The sequence below is a fragment of the Thunnus thynnus genome, chromosome 11, assembly GCF_963924715.1.
Source record: "Thunnus thynnus chromosome 11, fThuThy2.1, whole genome shotgun sequence".
Lineage (NCBI taxonomy): Eukaryota > Metazoa > Chordata > Actinopteri > Scombriformes > Scombridae > Thunnus > Thunnus thynnus.
Genome location: NC_089527.1, coordinates 18,084,099 through 18,104,164, shown reverse-complemented (window position 1 = coordinate 18,104,164; position 20,066 = coordinate 18,084,099). Strand labels below are relative to the sequence as shown.

General features: G+C 38.8%; 1 protein-coding gene and 1 pseudogene across 1 annotated transcript in view; one reads left to right on the top strand and one right to left on the bottom strand.

Annotated features, from left to right (window-relative positions):
• b3galt1b (UDP-Gal:betaGlcNAc beta 1,3-galactosyltransferase, polypeptide 1b) overlaps positions 1-20,066 on the bottom strand; it is a 48,105-nt gene that overhangs the window by 27,465 nt on the left and 574 nt on the right. The gene's annotated exons all lie outside the window — the stretch shown is intronic.
• On the top strand, positions 10,884-12,850 carry LOC137193265 (uncharacterized; annotated as a pseudogene).

Here is a 20,066-nt window from a genome sequence, read left to right as displayed (position 1 = left end):
GCTAACTGCTAAACGGTGGGGTTTACCTGCAGACCTAGTTTAACATGATGTGCAGTAGGTGAGCCTCCTAGCCGGACACTGAAACTGCTGTAGATTTCACAAACACGCTTCCAAGCATCAAATCTGTGAGCTAACTAGTGAGCTGCCGACGTGACGATGCTCAGCATCAACAGTTCAACAGTTTTGGCTCCTGATGTGAACCATGCAAATAGTTTGCTCTGCTGTGAGCTTGTTTTTATCCAAAATCCTTGTCACTGGAGGTCATTTCTCCAGCAGATTGGAGACGTGGTACAAGGTGCTCACCATGTTGGTGCTGTTATCCATTAACCTCCTGCTAGCAGACTGCACTCCGTCATGGAGCTGAACAGATACAATGTGCACTGTAGCACGATACTGAGTGAGTGAGCCTCACGGTCAATGCATGAGAGTTAGCAGCTCTGCCTTACAATTAATATGAAGCTAAAGCTCCTGCTAAGCTAAGCTAAACTTGGATTTTAATGCAATTTTAATGTTTTCTGTAGGCTTATGACAAAAAACTACAAAGCTATGACTTTCCTATCAGCCTCAGCTGTAGTTCATGTTTATTGCTAATTAAGAAATGCTGGCATGCTGAAATGCTTAGCTAAGATGTGTTAGCATTTAGCTCCAGGCACCATGTGTCTTAATACAGCATCACAGCCTTGCTTGCATGACTGTGGACTCTTCTGGTTAAACCTTTGGGCAGAGCCAGGTAAGCTGTTTCCCACTGTTTCCTGTCTTTAAGCTAAGCTAAATTACGCTAAGCCAAGCTATAGTAACCGTCTCCTTGCTGTAGCTTCATATTTAATAGACGGACTTCAAACTCTCAGCAAGAAAACAAATAAGCACACTTCCCATAAACTATTCCTCTTATGTGCACACTTATTCCATATAAACACATCTTTGAGATTTCCATATGTGAAAGGTTAAAAAAAAATCTGGATGTGATGAGTATTTGACTTGACAGAGAAAATCTATATCCATCACAGCAGCGTAAAGAAAGTCTCATACTCTTCAAAAGGGAGAGGCTATAGAACAACTGCCAAGAGGAATAACATGCAGAACACAACAACAGCCTGCCATTCATCAAATGCCAATGCTTCATGTTCAGAGAAATGTGGTTTTATGTAGGCTAAGGATTGAAAGACCATGCTGCTGGCTTGTGTAGATTGAAGAAAGAGGAAGTAACAGACACACCACTGTGCTCTCGTTTGTTCCAGACAATCAAGATAAAAAAATCTATATGAAAGTTACGCAGGTTTCAAAATATAATTATTCACCAATGTACTGTCTTTTCCTTTTCAACAGTCTGTGTGGACAGCTTTTGCTCCTCTGCGTGGCGTTCTGTTACTTGTTCTGTAGAATTGAAACATTTTACAGTTTTATAGGCTACACTTGAGAAAATAAATCTACATCTCCTATATTAAAATAAGCTTTACTATCAAGATACAGAGCAGTATTTTTTGCCAAAGCAAAGAGTAACAATGATTACTGCATGTGAACGATCGCTCTAACAATGAAAATTACATCAAAATACTGAAATACAACAAAAATATTAAGAAAACATAATTCATTCATGTAAACAATTCATGTAAACTTGAGAATCTGCCTCCGAGTATCCAACTCCAACTATTACTCAGAGAGGAAAGATAGTGTGTCAAACTAGCAGCTAGATGTGTTGTATCTCGTCACAATCACAGAGGGAACGAATAATTGAACAGAACAGAGAAAACAGTAGGTTTCTATGCCTGTTATAAATTATTAGTCATGTTTATTTGGATTGTGTGCAGGGTAAAAGGACGTGCAGCTCTGTTTCCATCTCTGCTTGAGAACAGAGTCAAAACAGTGTGTCCTCCTGAGGAGACCACTCTGCTTGTTTCCATGTTCAGCCTGTGCTGAATGGATTGTTCTCAATTCAGGGTCAGCCAGAAAGACCAAGCAAGCGGACATCATGTACTTCTGTTTGTGATAAATCATATTTCTAATTTAGTTTTTGTCAATTTTTGTGGTATTGTAGTTTTGCAGTGGTTGGAGTTTCTGTTACTGCTTTTAAGGTGAGTGTAGAGTTTGATGGATACAAATATAAAACCTCTAATATTGAATATAAATGGTTTTAGACCTTTTTCAGCCCTGGATGGATTGTTGAGAGTAGGGCTGCAATTATTTTTATAATCGATTACTATTTCCATTTTTTTTCTTGATTAATTGATTAGTTGTTTGGTCCAGAAAATATCAGAAGATGTCTTGTTTTGTCTTGACCAACAGTCCACAACCCACAGACATTTTGTGTACTATCACCAAAGAAACCAGGAAATATTCCCGTATAAGAATCTGGAATCAGAGAATTTGGACATGTCTTTCTTAAAAAATTACTCAAAATGATTAATTGATTATCAAAATAGTTACTCATTCATTTATTGACTGATTTATTTACTCATTTAAACAATTGTTTTTCTGACATCTAACTAGTTCTACTGAACTCTGTCAAAGCCATTCTTACACACACTGTTGCGATCCTATGAAGTACCAGGTAGTTATCATGCCTTAACAGCCAATCTGTCCACATGGCCAACCTGCGGCCCAAAAAGTATTTTCCCCCATTGACCACCGTAACAGAAGATGTCTGCTCACCTCGAACTGCAAACAAAGTAAATGATTACTCTTTGTATTTTGAACTTTCAAGTCATTAAGATTGAATATTTGTAAAACTCTCCTAGAGCCTAGGGAAGCTATTTTTAGATGTGTGACGTCATCATCAATGTAAAGTTTATGTGGAAAAACACCAATGCGCATGTGCAGTGGGACGCACAATGGGTTGCTGAAGCAAACCTGAAAGCTAGAAAACTTTTTAGGCTTATGCAGTGGGCGAGCCATTTTTACATCCTACCTTTACTATTAATGGTGCTCTAAATGAAGTCCGTCTGTAGAGTATTTTGCCAGTTAGCATAGTACAATATAAATGAGACAAACCAACAATGGGACGATACATCACTTTGTCCTCCATTGGCAATATTCCACTCAGTTGGTATTCTGCTGCTTATTTGTCTTCAGTAATTTAGAGCTGTGTTATATAGATTAAATCAAAAGAGGCAAATTGAATTACAAATAAATATTGAACCCAAAGGTCCTAAAGGTATGCGTCCTTTAGCCAAGGCTCCCAGAGAGTTTGGATGGGTAAATCACTTGCCTATTCAGTACAGAGTATGAGCTTCGCCATTAGCGACCGTAGAGACCTTAGGATTGTGTGTTATGTTTTCAATTGGGTATCCACAATTAAGATATTACACTATATTCCCCCCAAATAAAACAATGGCACAAGCTGTTAGAAGAAAGACGAAACCACACACACCAACCAACCAAAGAAAAATGTCAAAATCTACAATACCTCACATCCTGGATCATTATTGTACAAAATCCCATTACTGTTACCCCCTCAAAAGACATTAACTGCTCAACACTTATTTTTACAATTGAGTAAAATGACAACTTGCACTCAGCCTTGCTAATACCTGTCCAACCGTGATTTTTTTATGTCTGTACTGATCCTGTTGCTAGCCTGGAATCAAACTCAATCCATAAACTCCAGTGCTCTTCACTTCCCAACAAACCCTGCGACCTGCTCCAATCAATCAAGATGCTCAACTGTCTCTGCTGCACACAAAACAGCCCTAGTTGGCTCAAGGTGCATTTTGTGTTCGTTTTTAACAATGACTGTGAACAATCAGCAGCAGTACATGTCTACTACTCTATTCATTCGGGAAAAAGATGGCGGTGCGGTTGCACGCAGAGGCCTGGCACTCATCATGTATTGTGTGCAGTTTTATTGTTTTGTGTGCAGTTTTATGTTCTCTCTTTGTCTTGTTTTTATCGTTTGCCTCTGTATATATATTTTGCTTTTATTTATATTGACTTTTATTTACTGAACTTTACTGTTTTTTTATGCTGCACACTGCTGAGGAGCTGCTAAACAGATTTTCATTGTTCTGAGCATAATGACAAAGATCTAATCTACATGGCAAGGGTTTACAGGGAAGGGCAACATCCTAAAAATAGCTCCTGGTAATTGTCTGCCTCACTCTCAGGGCCTGCTGAAAGCCATCAAAGATCTGAAGTGGCGTCACCAAACTTAGTGGAGAAAGGGGGATGACATGCAACAAAGGCCTCCAGCTGGACCCCAACCAGAGATGTTGCAATTACATGGTTGATGTTTTACTGTAAAGCCTTAAACCACCTGAATGCCCCTGTGGTCCTCCAACCCTTATATGCCCAGGAAGAACTAGAGAGGTACATAGGCTTACTGTGCTAGAAGCTTTTTTTTTAAACAAGCCAGAAAAAAGACATTATGGGCAGATGGTGCTGACAAAGGCAATGTTTTTACAAATGAATCTTGTAGCAATTTATTTAAGCCAACCAGATGACTTAAACTGATATTATTATCCAAGATGTTGCAAGGATGGTTGCAAAGGAACACATTTTTAAATTTGACCTACACTAAATCTCCAGACAAATCTCCAACCTTTCAATAGTTGTTCTGATTCCTTGTGTTATTTAAGACATGAGAGACATGAGTTGACAAAATACTCCCTGAGTAAGTTATACAATCAAGTACATCGACTATGTTGTTTCAAAAAAGGAGTCTCATTATACAGATATTAATTGGTGCTGACAGTCAGTGACAAAGAAGAGAGAAGTATAGCTGCAGAGTGATTACAGAAGTAGATTCATCATGGTTACGGTCTGTAATTATGTCTTAGCAGTTTTACGGAAATTCAGTGATAAGTGAGATAACCGCTTGATCGCAGAGTAGAGAATGTGCAAGGGATTGCAGAAAATCTTTTTAAAAATACATCTTCCTAAATCTCAGTTAGTGCAGTGTTAACATATGAACAGATTTCCATGAGTAGTGTCTAAAAAGGGAACTAAACATATACAGTAGGCTTGTGTGTGTATGCTGCAATAGAGATTCATATCAACAAATGGCATTTTTCAGACTGTTGACCTGCACATATGCTTAAAGTTACTTCCCTGAGTTGTAAATGGATACCTTCACTATATTTTTCACTTTATCTCACATGATGTTTTATGTGCTTTAGAAGTGGAATACCAGAATATCATATTTCCTCAAATAGTGGCCGGGGCCTTTATTTACCTCAACTACAGAGGGTACCAGGCCTTTATTGGAAGCAGGCTTATATTAGAGAGAGGCCTTTATTTCTAATTCCCTCTGTTTGATAAGTATATTTGCTCATATTTTAGTATGAAGGCTCCTTGAGGCTCCGCATGTACTCATAGAACTGGAGTTATATCCAGGCAACTACTATTTATGCTTAACTGGCATGCACATTATGTAACACACACCAGGAGTTTAACCACCCTTATTTTTTCCTCGGCAAGGCCAGCCTTTATTTGTTCGTGTCAACCATGCCCCCCCGCCCATTATCAGAGACCCTGCTTTTAATTCATCACCATCTTGTATTTGAGGAAATATGGTAGAAGAACAATTCTCATATTTTGGGTGAATGTTTGTCCACATTTCTTCAAGGCTATACTACAGACTAAAAACAAACCAAAGAGCCTTAAGTCTCAGAACACAAAAACACACTGTGTGCTGTACCATCACTGTACAGTTTAGCTTTGTTTACCTTGGTTCTCTTTTTGAAATAAAATGTCCTAGAGGACTTAGCAATCTAACACTTGGTTTGGAAGATAAGGAAAAACTACATGTAAAATAATGGTTTTTTCTCCATCATTGTGTTTGTTCCCCAAATAGGCCTACTGTATGTGTTGATGTTAACATGTTTCTGTGTATCAGATTAGCAAAAACATTTTCTACTTCCTTCATTTTCACACAAAAGTCAAATTTCACACTTGAGCTGCTAAAATGCAGTGGAAAGAAAAGCAGCTCTTCCCATGGGAAAAAAAACTTAGCTATAGAGATAAACTTTAAAATACAAGGACATGTCTCTGGATGGGATTTAAATTACAGAATGACGAGTGAGTTTGCAGAAAAGCAGTGTGTAATTGCAGTTGTAATTATTTCTGAGGTGGGAATGAAAAATTACCCACATACGCACTCTGTTCTGTATTAAAATCACTGACCAGCATAAGTAACGTTAAAATCACCCCACCTCCCCCTAGATAGATAAATCCAGTTCAAATGCTGTGTTAGACTCCAATTTGAGGGGAGAAACTTTCCCCCTTTAACACATGAATGTGAAAACAGCCTTTTAGTGTCAAACTTTCAAATAATTCTGCACAGTGAAGTGTGAAATAACAATAAACAAAACATATTTCTGAGTGTAGGGGGACTTCAATGATTGATCGATACATTTAAAGAAAATTAAGTGATAACATAAGCCATACTAAAAATAATTCTTAGTTGCAGCCCTAGTAATTAGTCAAGGATATTACTGAGAAAGCACAAGTGATTATTAGGCAATCCTCTAACACTGAGGCCATTACAAACACAACGAAATATCCTTTATCTATACTTTGTCCTGAAACATCTGCCCTTCTACAAAGCAATTACAGGGGGAAATGAGGAGCTGAAGGTACTCTTTCGGAATACAAAGGATGGCACAGAAAGGATTTGGGTCTTTGAGCACTTGGACAAAGAGTGATTAACCTTTATCTTTCAACATGTCCCTGTCAGACATCATTAGTGAGAGGACGCTCACAAGAAAAGACGGCATACAAGCATGAACATTACCTATCTACACCCTCTTCATTCTGTTGCTGCTAATTTTGAGTTTTTCTTTAAACAAACTGAAGCACTGTGCTGATATGCTAATATGCTAATATAACTTTTCCATAACTTATGCACTACGCTATACTAGTAGTTTTCTGTATTCTACTCCTATTTGTGCTGTTTTATTCAAGCAGGTCAGGAAAGCGTCATTTTCCTCACTGCTTTTCCCTTTTCTGGAACACCATTCTCTGAAAGCTTGGTTCAGTTCACCTCAAGCAGATCATGTCAAGACTTGCATCGCACAAAATGACTCTGTAACCTCATGAGCAGACCGGGCCATGCTAATGAGGAAGATGCAGCAGGTGAAAACAATTTCTCTCCACTATATTATCCCTAGAGCCTTGCTCATAATAGGCAACCACAAGCAAGCACATTTTCTAAAATATTGCAGGATTATTATTGTTTATGTTGTTATTGTTGTCAGTATTGTTTCTAACAGAGCTGAGACTTGAGACTTTGACAGTTGCTGGATTTTAAGGATAAATCTGGGAAAGGGAAGTTTGTACTAAATAGACTACACCTTTGGAAAATACCGACTTGATTTAGCTCACTCAGACAGCTGAAGCTTCATATTAGCTTCAGCTGATCTTTTGAATGCATTTTTGGACAATATGAGGGCTGTGGATTATGTCCAGTTTTGTCCGTTCCAGGGGAAAAGCTTCAGGGCCAGTATGGGGAGTAGGAATTGTTACAGTGACCTATTTCCATGGATATATGGGCACATCAGTATTGTTTTAACACACCTGAAAAAACACAAACCTATCTTTTAACTCACAAAAATGAGGACTTAGGATGGCTGTGAAACTTGACTTGAGATGTAAAGACAAGAAGTCTCGAGGTAATATGTTTGGGGACTTTTCTTTTCAATTTTGGCAAGTATTTTGTTTTTCCAGTTGAATAGCTTTAACATCCATTTTAGTGTCCTAAGGCACATACATGCTTTTTATCTTTTAATGTGCTGAATATGATAACTCTACCTTTAATGAATAATTATTTGATCTGTCATGGTTGTTTTTCTGCTGCCTACACAGTAAGTGACTGGCCCGTAGGAATGGCTTCTCACAACACTGCAGGCTGGTCAGGCAATCATGCCTGGCAATTGCTGCAAAGCTAGATTTGACTCAAAAAATATCCTGTTTATCAAAGATATTTTTCATTTGGCTAGAGCTCCCTTAAGCTAGAAGTAAAAAAAAAGCCACATTTTCCCTCTGTGTCACATTCTTACATCCAGTCCTGGCAAATATTACCCAAAGTCGGCCTCCAATAGCCTTCAGCACAGTGTCTTTAATCGAGAACTGATATTACTGCAAATGGACAAAGGACACCGTATCTATTTATCTTCCTCTGTGAGATGCCTCAATCATCCCCTGTTGAATTCTCGTTCAGTACTTTTCTGTTTCTTTATCATTATTAACTGATACAATTATTGGCTGACTAATGAATACACCACTGAGAAAAAAATAAGCACCATGCTGGTTTCCATCATTTGGTCTGATTTAGTTAACTTGCTGTCAGCTGTTTTTTTTCACACACATACACAAGAAAGCACATATAATTCTTCTCAGATGCATGACTTATATATCCCCAAAAAATCAATAGCATCCCTGGTCTCAGTTGATTTCAATCACATTCTCTCATTAAACGTGTCTAACTGGAGAGAGAGAACAACACTGGTAGAGGACTTCGTCTGTGATCTCTCTCCTTAAATATCACTGAACAGATGCTGTCCTCCAAGGTGCAGAGAAGTTGACCTTTTCTCTCCTCTGAGGGAGATTACCTCCTGCATAACAAGTTGTACTGTTATAGAAACTCTGAGGGTGTCATTACATTGTACACAAATGCATCACCTGGAATTACTGAGCTGATAAGGGGAAAAAGTTTTATGACAAGCAAAAGAAACACAATCCTATAGTTTCCCCAGAGCTCTCCACAGGCACGCTGGAATAACAAGTGAAAAACTGCTTGAGGGATGATCGAGTGGTTGGGGTTCCTCGATTCCTTTGGCTAAAACGTTTCTCTTTAACTCAGGTTTCAACTAAAAGCTCTTTGTCAAGCAGACATTGCGGTGACAGCTCCAGTGCTCCAGGATATAAAGATTCAGGACATTGATTCACTTGAACAACAAAACACAAGTCAGAAATGATGTTGCGTTTAAAGCACATTATGCTGTATTTTGCAGGACTGAAGTACTTGTCGTCCCCCTGAGCCATGCCTTCAACATTTTCTGCAGTCACTGCCAAGGCTCCACTTCAGTAATTGGCTGGGGATTTTGAGGAATATCAATCCCAGGCAAGCTGTGCATGGCTTTGTGCAAGGTGCTGGTATGGTGTCACCTTCACAGGCTGTCCCACTGCTCAGTACCCCCCGAGAGCGAGGGATAGCACTGAGATCACAGGCATCTCATCATATTTTCTGTGATAACTGCCCTGGATCAAGTGAAAGGGATTCAGAAAACTTCTTTGAGCTACTTGGGTCAAAGAGCTGGGCACAGCGTGGTGGCTTGGCTTAATAATGTTGACAGTAATGTAACACGCAGCACAGTGCCACTCATACACAGAAAATAAATCCTCTTTTTTTTCACCTTCATCTGAAAACTCTTGTGTTCTCCTATCAGGTTCTACTCTAGCTTTGTTTTATCTACTTGCCATCTTGGCACACTGGGCCCTATATGACACAGCCATAAATATGGATATGGAAAGGCAGCAGCTTCTTTTGCAATGCAAATGCATATTTTTAGGACACAAATGCTCTTGACTTAAGGTCAAGGGAAACAACTCAACAGCTCACTGTCACTTTGCACTGCCAGTGACAATGCCTTTCTGTAAGTGGATGATTTAGTTTGAACCTACTTGTGGTTGTACCTCAACTAAACTATAATATGCTAAATAGCCCTCAGAACTGTTATTTGTTAAAGGAGACATATTGTGCTTTTTGTAATTTTCTGTTATTTTTATACTTTTATGATGTCAGATATCTACTGTATATTTAACATGGTCAAAGTTCCAAAACTTGAGGTTTATGTATGTAGAAATGATCTCTGCAAGTCAAAAGCCAGGGCTTAAGCCTACTCTGAACGTTATGTTATGACGGCTTTTTCTACCTTGCTGTTTTTTAAACTGTAAATGAGCAAAGATATTCCAGTAGAGCCCCAGATTAAACTATAGACCTGTAAATGTGCATAATATGTCCGCTAGAACATTTCCTTGGCTGTGAAATTATCTTTGTACCATTTGAGATCCTGCTACATTTAGTCTTGTATGTAATGCATCCATCCTGTATGGTGTAACTTGCTTGTAATGTCTCATGTTTCACTTATTTTATGATGGACACCTGTGATTTTCACACTTCAGCCATTAACACTTTTTTTTCACAGATGGCTGGTCTCACATTTATCTAAATGCTGTAAGAATAAAGGCAGGTAAAATGACTGTACCTGCCATATAAATTGAATAATAAAACACCTCTCATCAAATAATTATATCCGTCCATTTGAAGTTTTTCCTGAACAGTAGTTTCTTGTGTAAAATCCCACATTCTGTTATGCAACAGGCTGTTATACAAGCACAGTTCAAATGGTGACTGACTTAGCAATATAACAATATGCATGCAATGTGTTTTTTTATTTTGTTTTTGCCTTTTGGCAACAGCACAAAGCTGTGACAGTAGGAAAAGGCAATAACGAATATTGTTGTTGAATTTATCTAATGAGATGAATTAACTCATAATATTATAATATAGTATTACAGTAGGTTCGCATGAGGCACACACTTGTGCACCATATTACATATGTAGCTGAACCCTGTGTCCACAGCATTGGAACTGCAGTAAGAGTTAAAATGACAGGACATAACTCCAGAGGGACTAGTTCCTGCAGGCAAGCAGAGAGCAAATTTACTTCATGACTTCACAAATCGCACACTGTATCGGATGAAAATTTTTGCCATTATACTGTAGTTCTCTAAACTAACTGAAGCCTAATTATAAATAATTCATTTCTAAACATTCAGTGTCAAACACAGGCTGAACAAAACATACACTATGTGTACTTTATAAGTTTAATGAGTGAGACTGAAACATCTTTGAGTGATTATTAACTCATACACACATTTGAAAAGTTATGTACGAAGTCACTCCCTATACTCTGAAACATACCCCCAGGAGATCCTGGGGGTATGTTTCAGAGTTCAATCTGAGGGAGCTGAGTCTGAAGGAGGTCGAGGAGGTCATCAAGGCAGCACATTCAGCCTCTGCTCCAGGCCCCAGTGGCGTACCCTACATAGTTTACAAGCACTGCCCAGAGCTCCTCTGACACCTATTGAAATCTTGAAAGTGACATGGTGAAGGGGGAGAGTTGCTGACCAGTGGAGGTGCGCTGGGGGGAGTTTGGGTCCCCAAAGAGGAAAACTCAAAGAACATCAATCAGTTTTGGTCAATCTCGCTGCTAAGTGTCAAAGGGAAGGTTGCTTGTCCCTGGTTGCTTCGAGCACACTGGTGCAGTCATGTAGCTCATCAGAGAAGCCCATGAAAACAGAGGCGACCTAGTCATTCTGTGGTTGAACCTGGCCAATGCTTAAGGGTCCATACCGCACAGACTGGTTGAGCTTGCACTACACCGCCATCATGTTCCCAGCAAGATCAATGACTTGACCCTGGATTATTACACTAATTTCAGGCTGAGGGTCACTTCTGGGTCAGAAACATTGGATCGGCATTGGCTTGAAAAAGTATCATCTCTGTTATTCTTTTTGCCCTTGCCATGAACATGGTGGCCAAGTCAGCCAAGGTGAAATGCAGAGGCCCTCTAACCAAGTCTCGTGTATGACAGCCCCTAATAAGAGCATTTATGACCTTACCATCATGACAACATTGGTCCCAGGGAGTAGGTGGATTCTACAAGGTCCTTAGAAACTTATCAGCCGGGCAAGGACCATGGTGCTGAAGAATTGGAAGGTGGTTGACAAATTCCACTTTCCACTATCCGAAACTGCCATCTCCCTCTCACAGAGCAACCAGTCAAGGGTCTTGGGAAGCTCTTTTACTCAACTCTGAAAGACTCTGCTGCCATTCAAAAAACCAACAAAGGCTTTGAAGCCTGGCTCACCAAAGTCGACAAGTCAGGCCTGCCTGGCAGATTCAAGGCCTGGATCTATCAACATTCCATCCTGCCCCGAGTCCTGTGGCCTCTGCTAGTTCACACAGTCCCATTGACAACAGTTGAATCCATCAAGGTCGGAGAAAGCAGGAGGGCAGAGAATGCAGTGGAGGTGGCACAGTCATGCCTAAGGCAAAAGGCGCTTGTGAGTATCATGGCAATAGGCAGAGAGGGCTTGGGATACTTCCCAAAGACCCCGGGTGGTAAGGCCCAGGGCATGGAGAGACACCACCTAATCCAGGAAGAGGTCCTAGCAGGTGTGGAGGGAGAGCAAGTGAACAGGATGGGGCTCAGGCAGCAGGGACAAGGTGGGAGAATATAGCACAGCGCAGGAATACCTGGTCAAACGTCATGCAGGCAGACTTCCATTGCATCAGTTCCTTGTCCAGGCTGTCTACAATGACCTACCAAGCCAAGCAAACCTTCATGTCTGGGGCAAGAGCAAGACACCTTCGTGCCCACTTTGCAATGAAATAGAATCCTTAGAATATCTCCTCAGTAGCTGCCTGAAGGTCCTTGGGGTAGCCCACTATTGTTGGCACCATGACCAGGGGCTCAAGGCGGTTGCTTAGAGCATAGCCACTGCCATCAGCACCAGCAAACACCAGTATGCCCCAAAGAAGTCAATCACCTTTGTCAAAGCTGGACAGAAACCCCGCTCACAACCAAAAACGAGGATGGGCCTTCTCAACGCAGCCTCTGACTAGCAGCTGCACGTCGATCTGGGCAAGCAGCTTTGCAGGACGCTCACTCTGCAAAGTCTTCAACCAACTGGGCATTACAGGGGCAGCGAAGAAGAGGGCGATTCAATCCATAAGCAAAGCCACAGAGAAAGCCACCAGGTTGCTTTGGATCAAGAGGGCTATTTCATAGTTGGACGCAAGTTGGAGCCTGATCAACCCCCGCTGGGTCGCCTGGACGAGGGTGTCTGATGTTGAGAGACCCAAAACACCCAAGGACCAAAGGTCACATCACTGATGATACGTCCCAGTGCATCCAGAAGATGTATTTTGCACAATGTCCACCATTTTTGCCCAAAACTGAATTTATGCAATATGCAGCAAAAAATGTAATGTGCATGACAACAAATGAACAGCTGTGCAACACAACACTACACCAAAATGATGATTCATAAGTGTCCAAAATCTAAATGTATTCTTCACAATAGAGTAAATTATAACATTATGACATTTCTATAGAAAGTCATTTTGGATTTTTTGTTTTTAGACAGAGAAAAAAGTTGCTACTTTGGCATAGATTTTTGCATTGGCCCCTTTTCCCTAGAGAGCAATTTGTTACCTCTGGATGTACAAGTTGGTTTTTGAGACATTTGGAATTGTAGAAGCATGAGGAAAATAAATCAGATTTGAGTCGAGCTCAGAGACTGTTAAAGACTATGAAGTTGCTCAGCTGACTGAGACAGACTGTCAGTCAGAGAGCATATATGTTAAAGGATTACAACACAGCTCAGTTATGGTAGACTGCAGAGACACTTACTGTAGAAGCCCCACTGGATACATCCATAAGCAAATCTTAAAAACCAGAAATAGCAGCACATCCAGAGTGGAAAATCATAAAATTGTTCTAATGACTACGCCCTCTGACATTAGTTTTATTATTATTTTATGATGGTAGTGGCATTAGCATTAGTATAAGTATTATCTTGTATTATTGTATAATTTTCTTTCGAAAGCATAATCAAAAAGATAAGAGAAGTGCTATGTCAGCTGTAACACCGTATATGTAGCAGCCAAATAAATTTTGATTATTTTGTCTACACTGCATTTTAAAGACAAAAAGGATGACACACTATGCTACAGATGAGTCATATATGGTACAAGAGAAGAAATAAGCCTTTAAAATATCCTCTGTTATCTTGAAACCTACAATAATGGATCTATAATTTCATCACACGCTCTGCTCTTCTTGTAACAATGCTTGGTATCCGTTTCAGTATATATTATATGGTGCAAGATGTTAGTTCATGTCAGGAGCAAACTTTTTTCTTTGCCATTTGAGGGTCATTGCTCCTGCAGAACTTATCCAAGGCCCTTTTTGTCACAGCAATAAAACTGGTTTGGTGTGCTGGTCACTGGGGAAATCAAGTCAAACTTCAACAGGCCCCCATCCAGACTTGCTCTTTTAATAAGGTAGCTAGAAGCCAGTCAAGGGTTGGAATTCTTTCTCAGTGTCTCCCAGTAAAAAGCATTTCTTCAGTCTCACATGCTGTATGAACCCACGAAAAAGAAGGAATAATGATGAAAACTGCCCACCACATTGTGTGATCATGAAAGCTTTTTCAGATAAATTCTTGAATTAATCTGACAATAATTGCTGATTTGCATAACAATATCATATATTGTTATATCCATATTATATCATGGAGCTGTAAGATTTATTACAAATAGTAAGGCTCTCACATATCATTGTTTTTTGTACACTGGGGTTGGTTGGTCCTTTTTAGCTTCCTGTACACTAAAGTACTCGCTCATATTTATCTATAAATCCATTCTTGGGTTACAACCACCTTATTTGTCCACATTAAATTAGGTAAAAGAGCTTTTATGTATGCTGCACCCTCTGCCTGGAACCTTCTGCAACTTGATCTAAAATTGCACAATTTGGTTTCTCTTTCTGAATTTAAGTAATTGCTGCACTATCTGTCTGCTCTCTATCTGGCTGCTGATGTTTTGGAGTATTTTAGAGTCTAAATGTGTTAGTGTCATTGATTGTTTTTTAGATTGGTCTTATTTGTTTTATTTCACTTATTTTGGGATTTAGATAGCAATTAGGTTGTTTTAAGGAGTTTTAAGTTGTCTTTAGGATGAAATAAATATTTTATATGATTATATTGCAGCTTTTATGCATGATTTATAACTGTAGTGTTCCATTCTGATATTGAGACATACAGTATTTTGTGTTATTTGTTTTATGTATCTTGGCCAGGACACTCTTGAAAAAGGGATTTTTAATCTCAATTAGGTTTTTCTGGTTTAATAAAGGTTAAAAATCAAACAAACAAACAACAGACAACACAAGATGAATAAATGTGAGCAGAAAAAAGCTACCAATATTATATACAGCCAATATTTTAAACAGCAGCATAACTTCAAATAAAATTTAGTTTTCCTATTTATCCAATTCAGCTTTTAGCAAAACTACACGGCACTGGAACCTCAGGACAAAAGCCATTAAAGACTAAATGAAATCAGCTAAACATATAAAGAACTGCATTTCAAATTGCAGTGTTCTATACTGCATTTTCATAAGCATTTAATGGGAAGAAACAGGCTACAACAGGGAGGCTGCTCCAGAGTCCCAGATTGAATACAAATGTCATTACAATATCTGTGTAGGAGGATCAGAATGATTAAAGCAGGGAACATATTTGGATGCAGACAGTAACAAGACACTGAAAAGCAGGTGAATGCTGCTGTATATTGTATGTGAAGGCATGTGACTGGCAAAGGACAAAAAAGCAGGAAAATACACAACACACACACACACACACACACACACACACACACACACACACACACACACACACACACACACACATACTTAACCGTATAAGTCATTTATTAAGTACATATTGATAGATTCAGGTTCCCAAATCTGAGAATTTGCTGCTTTTCTGTTGTGTTAAATAATCATCAATTATATATAATTTGGGTTTTCTGTCAGTTGCACAGAATATCAAATCTGTGTAACTGAAGAGAAAAACAAACGGCAAAGCAAAGTAATATATTGCAGTTATTGACTGTATAAAGAGTTTTTATTTTTATAGACAGGTGAGGTTAAAGTATGCACCAAAGTTCAGACAGAAGGCTGAATACATGCACAAAAGGAAGAAAAACACTTAACTGACTCTTATATGTACACATCACAGTCTCTTCTTTCTGATCTCCACTCAAGCTGATGATAAATTAACACCTGCATCTCAGTTTCTAAGGAAATTCTAATTCTGTCTTTCCAGTATATATCATGTAGCATGTTCACACTGGAAAAATGCATAAAATTTGCATAAAATTTTAACATGAACAACAAAATGTATCAATTTCTGAGCGATGCGCTGCACAGTATATGAGGAGGAGCCACACACAGTAAATCAACTCTCCTCTAGATTGCTGTCTCAAAGATAAATGATGAGGTTAAAGGTCCTGTACTGCTACACAGTTGTTTTCAGATGTTTTAGCTGATTAGACTTTTTTTTCACAACTAGTAGGGCATATATAGACTGTTTTTATTTTGTTTGTTTGTTTTTTTTTAATCTCCTCGACTCTCCCTGAATTTTGTGGCACTTGTTAGAGTTGCAAAATTTTTATCTTTGTGATTGTGTGGCTTATATGGAGTTCCTTTACATATTTATCCATTTTGCTGCACAGCTCTGTCCAACTTCAACCTAAGAAGAGGTGTAATCAGTTAATTAATTATAGTTTTAGCATTGTATACACTCACCAAGCACGTTACTAGGAGCACCTGTGCAATCTAAGGCAATCCAATACAACAGCTCTGCCATAAATTCTACTTTTATGAAGTTTATACATTTTCAGTTCAGGTTGTCATTGTCAGAAAGGTAATAATTCTACTTTATGTTTATTATTGAGATCATTGTGGGTGGTGGTGTTGTACTGGGGTGCATTATGTATGTGTATCCCTCATGTATGTTAATTGAAATGTGGAGCTGGGACTCACTCTATAGCTCTGTCCAACATATTTGTATAGTTCTGCTTTGTAAAATGAAGAGACTATGCATATTGGGATTTGAATTTTTAGTTGAATGATGTGGAACAGTTGTAATTTTCCATTTCTATTCCATGCACAAAATTTGCATATAACAGAAAGTTCTATTATCTTAAGAGTCAACATGTTCATCAACAGTGTGAGCTAGTTGCCCCTGTAGGGCTGCACCAATCACATACGCCTTATACTGACTTTATTATGTGGATTCATCCACATTAAATGCAGTTTCTTTGTCAGTGCTTCCACTATCAGTTACATTCTTTCAGTTTGATGGGCTGCTCACTCAGTTTTTAGTGGAACAGGAATTCTTGGCCTTATGTTTGTTACCTCGCATATAAATGATTTCCAATAAGTTCTACGAAGTGAGATGTACAGATTTTAAACTTGGGCAAGACAGAGCACTAGAGTTGGATCAGTACTCAGTATTGGCAGCTGCCCTGACTTGATGTATTGAAAGAGTTCCCCCCTGAGTAATCATTGTGCTCTTACAGCCCACACAACCAAAGTGCTTTAAATCTGTTTCAGTGTGGTTTAAGAGAATTGCAAAGAAACATTTTGCATTGTGATATAACCCTTGTTTGTTTTGTTTCTCTGCCCTAATTATTTATTGTGAAAATTCAGAAGAAGTTGCCATTCCTTCTGGCCTGCCATTCTGAAAGAGGAAAGGAGATGTTATAGATTTCTTAGTCAAGAATCTGTCAAGCTGTGCTTTTAGAAAAGAGAGAGAGCTGGCAGATATACAGCAAGAAAAGAAGATGTGCATGTGTAAACCTATTATTAGCAAGCCTTTGCCCTTGCGGTTTTGGACAAGTAAATAGTGTGCTATTATCTTTACTTGATACAATAGCCATTACAGCCCTGCATGGACAGAACGCATTGTGCAATATTATTCAAATACAAGAGATGAGAATTTATTTTACATAGATTTGCAAGCAAAACCTGAAGTTACATTTCATATATAAGATTTATATTCCAGGATAGTACTGAGAAGTAAGAATTAAAGCAATAGTGTCCATTATTCTATCAGATCTATGAGTCAAAATAAGAGCTTTTTCTCCTTCACTTGCTTCATGCAGACTTTAAGTAATAGTTTATTTAATCAAAAGCTCTTAACAAAACACATTAACAACATCTAAATAAGTGCTGATTATAGACCTGCTTAAGAAAAACACTACAGTACCCGCATCAGCAACAACACCTGCTGATCTGACTGCCATCTTGAGCAGGGAGCTAGATATTATCGGAAAGTGGATCCTTGAAAACAACATATCCAAAGCAAAAAGCATAGTATTTGGTTCAAATCATTCTCTAAGGTGAGAACCAGAGCTTAAACTCTTTATAAATAAAACACCCATCTAGCAAGTAAAGGAAACCAAGCTATTTGGCATCTCTCTTGACAACAATGGTTAAAACACATCGACACTGTTGTCAATAGAATGGGCAGGCATTCGTTGAAGCAAGGCGATGCAGAAAATACCTTACGTCTGATTTGACTTAACTTGTATTAAGTACTCTTATTCTTCTGCAGCTTGATTACTGCTAGATAATGTGGGCGAATGCCACAAAAAAAGATGGAAGCAAACTTCAGCTAGTACAGAACAGTGTCTGTATGGCACTAACATCAATAGCACACACTTCCATCTCAACTGGCTAAAAGTTGAAGACAGGCTGATCGCTGCACTTCTACTCTCAACATGGAAAGTTTTATAATCCAAAACTCCATCATATCAGTGCAGTTAATTAAAACACAATTTAGAGTCATATATATATCACCAGACTGGCAACAGAAGGCCAGGCAAACAGTAATTTCCTTAAACATACAGTAGTATAGAGCAATGAAAACATGGAATTCTTTACAAAATAACAAAAAAATCAATGTTTAATAAGCAAATAAGGACACACCTAGGAACATCGTATTTTTAGGATGCTATGCATATGCAGATTTGTAGTTTTTGCTGGTAACTCTGTTGAGAGAATCATCAGTGTACGTTTTACTCATACACATCACTGTTATTCTCTAATACATGTCTTATGTCTGCCATTTGTGTTGATTGTAATGTTTAATGAATGTTTTTAAATGTGGACCCCAGGAAGACTGGCTGTGCTTCAGGGCACAGCTAATGGGGATCCTAACAAATAAACAAATAAACAAGGGACGCAACACTGACTAAGCAAAGATACAGTACACTTAAACCGCGGATTAAGGCTTTAGACTCCTAGACTAATTACACCTTGCAGAAATGTGATTAGTGAGAGCAGTCACAGTAAGCAGGGCAGAGACAGAGACAGAGTTATAGTAGAAGCACAAGCCCAGTTAACAAAATAAACAAATATATGCTTTCAGGCACACAGTCAGTCTGGCACAGAACCTTACTTACTGTATGGGCAGATGGACATGTAATGGAAACCATCATGTGGCTCAATGAGAAAGAGGATTAGCATTTGATCCAGATAATGATCTAAAATGTCCCGGCGACGGCAGCAAGAAGAAACACAGGCTCCCAGGAGAGCTCGCTCACTTTTGACTTTGAACATTCCCAGCCATACACATGATTTTCAGCATATATTTTGTGATACAACTGCTTAAACAAAATTAAATTAAATTCTAAAGAATAATGGCTGTTGTTACAATTCCTTTAACAGACTGAGTATGAATATTAAAAGTGATGTTCACTCAGCTGGATTTTAACCATAAAGGTACACCTACATTGTACTTACACACCTTGTTTTCACGACCTTCTCCAGCATGTAATGCCAGCTTTGTACAGATACAGTACATACTGTAGTACAATAGTAGAAAACTCTTTGACATAAATGTTCTTGCCGACCACAATGTATATGATGGGCATATATGTTGAGGGCAAAACATTTCATGTGCCCAGTTTCTAACATCAGACTCTGACATGTGTAAAAAAAAAACGTCAGAGAACTTTCATTTTCAGTATTTTAGTAGGTTAATTTTAAGACTTGACATCAAAGACCATTCTTAATAGGACCATTGAAAAGGGGGGGGGGGGCATTTTACATGCTGGGTGCCAGTTAAGAGAAGGATCCAAATGACCATTTCTTCTTCTTATGTATATCTTTTACACATTCATCATAAGTCTAATAGCCTAGGCTACTTTTTAATTTTTAAGATACTCTAAGAAGTACCAGCTCTCTGCAAGAGAGAGATAAGGGAGAGAGAAAAAAATCACATTAACATGAATACATACATCTGTTTAAAGTTTGATAGGCTTCAGTTTTAACTTGCCCAGCAGCTCCTCCCAACGTCCTGGACAACCTACGCATTTCTAACCGTAAGAGCAGAGGTGACAGCCCTCGCCAAATAGGACGGATATCAGTGTGTGCTGAATGGGGACTGAGCCAAAGTGGCTGCATCACTGAATGCACAGACGGGCATAA